The following is a 9,581-nucleotide window of genomic DNA, read 5'->3' as shown; positions in this document are numbered from 1 at the left end:
GTAACACCACCACCTCCTTTTCTACAGTACCAGTCCTCCCACTATAACACCACCACCTCCGCTTGGCTTTGGTACAGTCTCAGTAACATCGCACCTCTGGCACCTTCAGTTACCCAGTCCTCAGTAACTTTTACCACTCCAGCACCTTCAGTACGGTCCTCCAGTACTTTTACCATCTGCGGCCCCCTACGGTACAGTCACAGTAACACCTGCCAGCACCCTTCAGTACGGTCCTCAGCGTCTTTTACCATCTGCAGCACCTTTAGTACGGTCCTCAGTAACACCACCACCTGCCAGCACCTGCAGTACCGGTCCTCCATGCCACCATCTTCCAGCACCTTCAGGTACAGTCCTCAGTAACACCACCACTCAGCACCTTCGGTACGGTCCTCAGTAACACCACCGCCGGTACCTTCGCGGTACGGTCACTCAGTAACACCACCACCTCCGACAGTACGGTCCTCGATAACACCACCGTCTGGCACCTTCAGTACCAATCCTCAGTAACACCCACCATCTCCAGCAACCATAGTACAGTCCTCAGTAACACCACCATTTCCAGCACCTTCAGTACAGTCTCATGCCCACCACCTCCTGCCTTCAGTACAGTCCTCAATGCCCCACCACCTCACTTCCTTCATTTTGGTCTCCAAGCCACCATCTTGCTTGCTTCCTTCAGGCACAGTTCTCAGCTGCCTGTCTTTGCTTCAGTACAGTCCCCAATAACACCACCTCAGCACCTACAGCTGGTCTCAGTAACACCACCTCCTTTCTGGCACGGTCCTCAGTAACACCACCTCACTTCCTACAGCTGCAGTCCTCACCTTTTACCTCCTTGCTTTGGCACAGTCCTCAGTAACATCACCACCTCCAGCACCTTCAGTACGGTCCTCAGTAACACACCATCTCAGCACCTTCCAGTACAGTCCTCAGTAACACCACCTCAGCACATTAATTACAGTCCCACAGTAACACCACCTCCAGCACCCTTCAATTACGGTCCTCAGTAACTGCCACCATCTTTAGCACCTTCATTTGATCACATTAACACCTGTCCACCTTTGCTTGGTGATCCTCATGTTGCTACCATCTTGCACCCCTACAGTACAGTCACAGCCTTTTCCCACCACCTCCGCCTTAGTACAGTCTCAATCGCACCACCATCTTCAACACCTTCTCAGTACAGTCACAATGCTTACCTGTCTACCTTTTCTGGTACATTCACATTGCTTACCACCATCTGCAGCACCTTCAGTACAGTCCTCAATAACACCACCACATAAGCTTTCTGGTCTCAATGCTTTACCATCTCACTTTTATTTGAAACAGTCCTCAGCAATAACACCCACACCATCTGCAGCACCTTGGTACAGTCTCAGCCAACACCACCACCTCCAGCACACCTTCAGTACGGTGTCATTATTTTACCATCTCCCACTTTACTTCCATTTTGGTCCTCAGTAACACCTGCATCTTCCTTTTGCTTCAGTACAGTCACTCCATGCTGCCGCCACCTCCAGCACAGCCAATACAGGGTCCTCATTGTACCATCTCCAGCACCTTCAGTACAGTCCTCAGCCTTTACCTCCATGCCACCATGTTGGTCCTCACTACTTTACCACTCCCACTTTAGTACAGTCCCTGTTAACATCACTTTGCCTCCCAGCTTTGCTTCTGGCTGATCCTCAAGCTGCTGCCATCACTTTTGCTTAGTACAGTCCTCAGTAACACCCACCACCTCCAACACCTTCAGTACAGTCCTCCAGTAACACCTGCATCTCCAGCACCTTCAGTACAGTCCTCAATGCTTTCCACCTCCCAGCACCTTCAGTACAGTCCTCAGTACTTTGCCTCCAGCACCTTGGTACAGGTCCTCCAGTAACCGCCACCATCTCACTTTTCCTTCAGGCTGGTATAGGTAACACCCACCACTCACCTTCAGTACGGTCCTCAGTAACACCCACCATCTCCAGCACCTTAATTTTGGTCCTCAGTAACACCACCACCTCCAGCACCTGCTGGTACAGTTCTCAGTAGCACCACCACCTCCAGCACCACGACACAGTCCTCAGTAGCACCACCACCTCCTTTTACAGTACAGTCTCTCTGCCTCCAGCAACTTTGGTGCGGTCCTCAGTGGCATCACCATCCTGCAGCACCTACAGTACAGTCCTCCCAGCGCACCACCACCTCCTTTGGGCTGGTCCTCAGTAACACCACCATCTCCATGCACCTTGGTACAGTCCTCCAGTAACACCACCTCCAGCACCTTCAGGCTGGTATAGTAACATCACCACCTCAGCACCTTCAGGCCTGGTCACTCATCAACACCACCATCTTCAGCACCATTGGTGATGTCATCCTTTTACCATCTCCAGCAACCATGGTACAGTCCTCATTAACACCGCCATTTCCAGCACCTTCGGTACACAGTCCTCCCAATCACTTCCACCACCTCCTGCATGGTACAGTGTCAGCCAACACCCTTGCATGTCCAGCACCTTCCATTTCAGTCCTCCAATGCTTTTGCCACATCTTCAGCACCTTCAGTACAGTCCTCATTGCACACCACCTCCAGCACCTTCTGGTACGGTCATAAAATGCAAAACCAACCATCTCCAACACCTTCCAGTACAGTCTCAGTAACACCACCACCTCAGCACCTTGGTACAGTCCTCAGTGTTTCCACCTCAGCTTCCTTGGTACGGTCTCAGTGCTGTCTCCCAGCACCTTCAGTAGTCCTCAGCCAGCACTACCACCTCACTTTGCTAGTACAGTCCTCAGTAACACCCACCATCTCCCTTTTTCAGTACAGTCCTCCAGTAACACCACCACCTCCATGCCCAGTACAGTCTCCAATACTTACCACCACCTCCTTTCAGTACGGTCCTCCGTGCCTCCAGCACCTTCAGTGCAGTCCTCAGTAACACCACCATCTTGCTTTGTGGTACAGTCCTCGTGCTTACCTCACTTTTGGCCACGGTCCTCAATCCTTTTACCTGCATGGTACCTTCAGTACAGTCCTCAGTAAACATACACCTCCAGAAACTTCCAGTACAGTCCTCAATGCCTGCCACCATCTTGGCACCTTCAGTACAGTCCTCAAGTAGCACCACCATCTCCTTATTCATAGTGTTCCTCAGTAACACCACCATTTCATTTTAGATTCTCAAGCCTTTTCCTCTGCACCAGTACAGTCATAAACTGCTTCCCACCACCTCCAGCCTTCAAGGTACAGTCCTCAATGCTACCCATCTTGCGCTTCCCTTAGTACGGTGTCCCAATACTTGCCTCCTTTCCTACAGTACGTGGTCTCAGTAACACCACCTCCCAGCACCCTACAGCACTGTCTCAGTAGCACACCACCTCCCACTTTACGTTTTATCTTTGCCTCCTTTAGGCCTCAGTAACATCACCACCTCGCACCTTCAGTACATTCCTCATGCTTTTCCCACCATGTCAGCACCTTCCAGTAGGTCCTCAGTGGCACCCACCACCTCCGGCACCTTCACTACAGTGCATTTGTTTACCATCTTTGCTTTTGTGGTACAGTCCTCCAGGCCTTGCACCTCCAGCACCTGCAGTGCGGTCCTCAAGTAACACCACCACTCCCAGCACCTACAGCTGCATGTCCAAGTAGCACCACCACCTCCAGCACCTGCAGTACCAGTCCTCACTGCACTTGCCTCCCTTGGCTTTGGTACAGTCCTCAAGCTGGCTCTCCTTGGCACCTTACCAGTACAGTCCTCAGTAGCTTTTACCTCCACTTTGTAGTACAGTCCTCAAGCCTTTTCATCTTCCTTTGCTTAATTTGCATTCTCACAGTAACACCACCATCTGCCTTTGCCCAAGTACAGTCTCAATAACACCACCATCTGCCTTTTATCATTTACAGGTCACAGTAACACCTACACACTCCTTTTCTTCAGTACGTCCACCAATGCTTGCCATCTTTATTTTCCTTCAGTACAGTCACACAGTAACACCACCATCTTCAGCACCTTCAGGTACAGTCCTCAGTAACACCACCATCTTCAGCACCTACAGTGCATTTCACAGTAACACCTGCATCTGCAGCACCTTCGGTGCGTTCTCAATGCTGCGCCTACAGTACCGGTCCTCAGTGCTACCATCTCCAGCGCAGCCAGTACCCGGTCCTCAATGCTTTACCATCTGCATGCCTTCAGTACAGTCCTCAGTAACACCACCACCTCCTTTGGCCTTCATTACAGTCCTCAGTAACACCTGTCTCCATCTACCTTAGTACAGTCCTCAATAACACACCATCTTTAGCACCTTCAATGCAGTCCTCCATCTTTGCCACCTCCAGCACCTTCAATACAGTCCTCAGTAATACCATCTGCTTTTGTTGGTACAGTCCTCAATGCTTTCACCTCCAGCACCAGCTGTCCTCCAGTATCACCACCATCTTCCAGCACCTTCAGTACAGTCCTCAGTAAGACCACCACCTCCATTTTACCTTCATTCTGGTCCTCAATGCCCACCATCTCCTTTGCTTCATTTGATCTTCGTGTGCCTCCAGCACCTTCAGTACAGTACTCAGTAACACCACCCATCTTCCTTTGTACAGTCCTCTGGCTTCCACCTCCGGCTGCAGTGCAGTCCTCAGTAACACCACCACCTCCAGCCTTTGTGCAGTCCTCAGTAACGTCACCACCCTCCAGCACCCTTCAGTGCAGTCCTCAAGTGCACCACCATCTCCCAGCACTTCAGTGCAGTCCTCCATCAACACCATCTCACTTTTTGCTTCAGTACAGTCCTCAGCCTTTACCTCCTTTTGCTTCATTACAATCCTCATGCCCACCATCTCACGCACCTTCAGTACAGTCCTCAGTAACACCACCACCTCCAGCACCTTCAGTACAGTCATAGTAACACCCACCACCTCCTGTACCTTCAGTACAGTCCTCACTACTTGCATCTCCAGCACCTTCAGTACAGTCCTCCAGCCAACACCACCACCACCCAGCACCTTCAGTACAGTTCTCCAGTAACACCACCATCTCCAGCACCTTGGGACCCGGTCCTCAAATAACACCACCCTCACACCTTCAGTACAGTCATAAAGTAACACCACCACCTCCAGCACCTTCAGTACAGTCCTCAGTAACACCACCATCTCCAGCACCTTCAGTACAGTCCTCAATGCTACCACCACGCCAGCACTACAGTACCCAGTCCTCCTTGGCACCACCACCTCCAGCAGCAGCACCGTGCAGTCCTCAGTAACATCACCACCTCACTTCCTTCAGTACAGTCCTCAATGCCACCATCCCAGCACCTTCAGGCCACAGTCCTCAGCTAACACCCACCACCTCCAGCACCTTCAGTACCAGTCTCAGTAACACCACCATCTCCTTTGCCTTCATTACAGTCCTCAGTAACACCACCACCTCCAGCACCTTCAGTACAGTCCTCAATAACACCACCTCACTTTTATTCTGTGCAGTCTCAGTAACACCACCATCTCCAGCACCTTCAGTACAGTCCTCAGTAACACCCACCACCTCCCTTTTCCTTCAGTACAGTCCTCAGTAACACCACCATCTCCAGCACCTTGGTACAGGGTCCTCAGTAGCACCACCACCCTCCAGCACCTACAGTGCAGTTCTCAGGCCAACACCACCACCTCCAGCACCTACAGCCACAGTCCTCAGTAGCACCACCACCTCCAACACCTACAGTTGCAGTCCTCACTACTTCCACCACCTCCAGCAACTTTAGTACAGTCCTCATGCTGTCACCATCTGCAGCACCTACAGTACAGTCCTCAGTAACACCCACCCACCTCCAGCACCTTCAGTGCAATCCTCCAGTAACACCACCATCTCCAGCACCTTCCAGTACAGGTCCTCAGTAACACCACCACCTCCAGCACCTTCAGTACAGTCCTCCAATGTATCCACCACCTCCTTTGCTTCAGTACAGTCCTCAGTAACACCACCATCTTCACTTCAGGTCCTCAGCAACACCTGCATCTCCAGCAACCATAGTACAGTCCTCCAGTAACTGCAGTTTCCAGCACCTTGGGTACGGTCTCATTAACAACCACCACCTCCTGCATGGTACAGTCCTCCAGTAACACCACCACCTCCCAGCACCTTCAGTGATTCCTCAATGCTTGCCACCATCTTCAGCACCTTCAGTACCAGTCCTCAGTAACACACCACCTCCAGCACCTTCAGTGCATTCCTCAGTAAAACAACCATCTCCTTTGCTTCCAGTACAGTCCTCAGCCTTTACCTCCAGCACCTTCAGTACAGTCTCAAGTAACACCACCACCTCCCTTTTGCTTCAGTACAGTCCTCAGTAACACCACCATCTCCCAGCACCTTCAGTACAGTCCTCCAGTAACACCACCCATCACTTTCAGTACAGTCCTCAATGCCTACCATCTCCTTTTTTTGCTTGAGCCACAGTCCTCCAGTAACACCCACCACCTCGCTTGCCTTCAGTACAGTCCTCAAGCCAACTTTACCACCTCTCCACTTCCTTCAGTACAGTCCTCAATAACACCCACCACCTCAAGCACCTTCAGTACAGTCATAAGCCTTTTACTCCAGCACCTTAGTACAGTCCTCAATGCTACACACACACTCCAGCACCTTCAGTACAGTCTCAGCCTTTTCCACCATCTCAGCACCTTCAGTACAGTCCTCAGTAACACCACCACCTCCAGCACCTTCAGTGCAGTCCTCAGTAACACCACCGTCTCCAGCACCTTCAGTACAGTGATCTCAATGCTTCCACCACCTCAAGCACCTTCAGTACAGTCCTCAGTAGCTACCACCACCTCCAGCACCTTCAGCCTGTCCTCATGTACCACCCACCTCAAGCACCCCTTCCCAGTACAGTCCTCAGTAACACCACCACCTCCAGCACCTTGAAGTACGGTCCTCAGTAGCACCACCACCTCAAGCACCTTCAGTACAGTCCTCCGTGCCCACCACCTCCAGCTGTTGTTCACTCAGCCACTTCCACCATCTCCACCTTCAGTACAGTCTCCTCAGTAACACCACCATCTGCAGCACCCTGCAGGCCTGACAGTCCACAGTAACACCACCACCTCCTTTTTTCATTACAGTCCTCAGTAACACCACCATCTTCCTTTTACCTTGGTACGGTCCTCAGTACTTTTTACCATCTGCAGCACCTGCAGTACGAGGTCACAGTAACACAACCATCACGCTTCCTTCAGTACAGTCCTCAGTAACACCACCATCTGCAGCACCTACAGTACAGGTCCTCAGCACCATCTCCAGCACCTTCAGGTACAGTCCTCATGCTTTTCCACCATCTGCAGCACCTTCAATGCAATCGCCCAATGCTTCCACCACCTCCAGCACCTTCAGTACAGTCACATAAACACCATCTCCTTTCCTTCAGTACAGTCTCCAATAACACCACCATCTTCAGCACCTTGATACAGTCCTCAATGCCCACCACCTCTCCAGCACCTTGTGGTACAGTCTCAATACTTCTGTCTCTTTGCTTCATTTTGATCCTCAGTAACACCACCACACCTCCAGCACCTTGGTACAGTCCTCCAGTGTCACCACCATCTTCCAGCACCTTCAGTACAGTCCTCAGTAACACCACCACCTCCCACTTTTTTCCTTCAGTACAGTCCTCAGTAACACCACCATCTTCCAGCACCCTTCAGTACAGTCCTCAATGCCACCACCACATCTTCCCAGCACCTTCAGTACAGTCCTCAGTAACCACCACCATCTTCAGCACCTTCAGGCACGGTCCTCAGTAACACCACCTCCAGCTTTCTGGTACGGTCTCAATGCCCACCCACCATCTTCCAGCACCTTCCATGCAGTCCTCAATGCTTACACTCACGCACCTTGATACAGTCCTCATGCTGCTTACCATCTTCACTTCCTTCAGTACAGTCTCAATGTTTTGTCTTCCTTTCCTTTTGTGCAGTCTCATTTTTACCATCCTTTGCTTTGCTTCAGTACAGTCCTCATGCTTTACCACCTCCCTTTGCTTCAGTACGGTCCTCATGCTTGCCACCACCTCCCAGCTTTTGTGGTACAGTCCTCAGTAACACCACCATCTTCAGCACCTTCAGTACAGTCCTCAGTAACACCACCATCTTCAGCACCTTCAGTACAGTCCTCAGTAACACCACCATCTTCAGCACCTTCAGTACAGTCCTCAGTAACACCACCACCTCCAGCACCTTCAGTACAGTCCTCAGTAACACCACCACCTCCAGCACCTTCAGTACAGTCCTCAGTAACACCACCACCTCCAACACCTACAGTACAGTCCTCAGTAACACCACCATCTTCCAGCACCTTCAGTACAGTCCTCAGTAACACCACCATCTTCCAGCACCCCTTCAGTACAGTCATAGTAACACCACCATCTTCAGCACCTTCAGTACAGTCCTCAGTAACACCACCATCTTCAGCACCTTCAGTACAGTCCTCAGCAACACCACCATCTTCAGCACCTTCAGTACAGTACTCAGTAACACCACCACCTCCAGCACCTTCAGTACAGTCCTCAGTAACACCACCATCTTCAGCACCTTCAGTACAGTCCTCAGTAACACCACCATCTTCAGCACCTTCAGTACAGTCCTCAGCAACACCACCATCTTCAGCACCTTCAGTACAGTACTCAGTAACACTACCACCTCCAGCACCTCCGTAAGACCAACTCAGCATTTATTTACCATTATTTTACTAATTTTCAGCTTCACTACAAGTTGCATTGCATTACTATTAATATTGCAAAGTGCTGCAATGGCCCGCTCATCAATATTAAAGTGTCTAATGTGACATTGTTGTTCTTAATGCAATACACAATGTGCATTGAGCCACATAGTGTTTCATTCTTTGTAAGGTTTAGTTTACTGAAAAATCTTTCTACTGGTGCATGAGAAGGGAAATGCTGTAATTGATTTTACTACTCTAAGGTTTGGATAACAAGGAAGGATAGCAGCATTCCTTTTGTTAGGTAAGACAGTGTTCCAGTATTCTGTGCATTTGAGCTGATTTACCAATTCAACGATCAAATAATGACGTCTCAACTACACATCAGTTAGCTTGTCTGTATATTTTGACAGGTGGGGTAAAATATAAGAGTTTTGATGACCGTGGCTGAAGCTTTGCAGCATTTCCTGGATCAAGGCATTATTCAGTATAGTACATTTCTTTAAAAGTGAGAACACTGCATTGTAACGTAATAAAAGAAAACGTTTACTTTTTCGTATTAATGGGAGACTTACTTAGGTTGTATAGAAGCGGAATTGTCATAAGAAATTGAGAAACGGTTAGTCATTCCAGCGTCAAGTTATTCTAATATTCATTTACTTACTATTGCTAAGTAATACAATGATTACCGTGGAAATGAGTAAAATGCCTTAGGAAATCCGTGATTACCCTAGATTTTGAAAAAGAAAAGAAAAATCTTACCTTAAATTTCACCCTAAAGAAGGTCTGAAACACTAAAATGAGGCATTTTACCCCAAAGAAGAGAGACACTCCTGCTTCTCCGTCCTGCACATTACGGTGATGGATATTTATTTAGGAAACTCG

This window comes from Homarus americanus, unplaced genomic scaffold (assembly GCF_018991925.1).
Source record: "Homarus americanus isolate GMGI-L3 unplaced genomic scaffold, GMGI_Hamer_2.0 scaffold45562, whole genome shotgun sequence".
Lineage (NCBI taxonomy): Eukaryota > Metazoa > Arthropoda > Malacostraca > Decapoda > Nephropidae > Homarus > Homarus americanus.
This window is presented reverse-complemented; position numbering follows the sequence as displayed.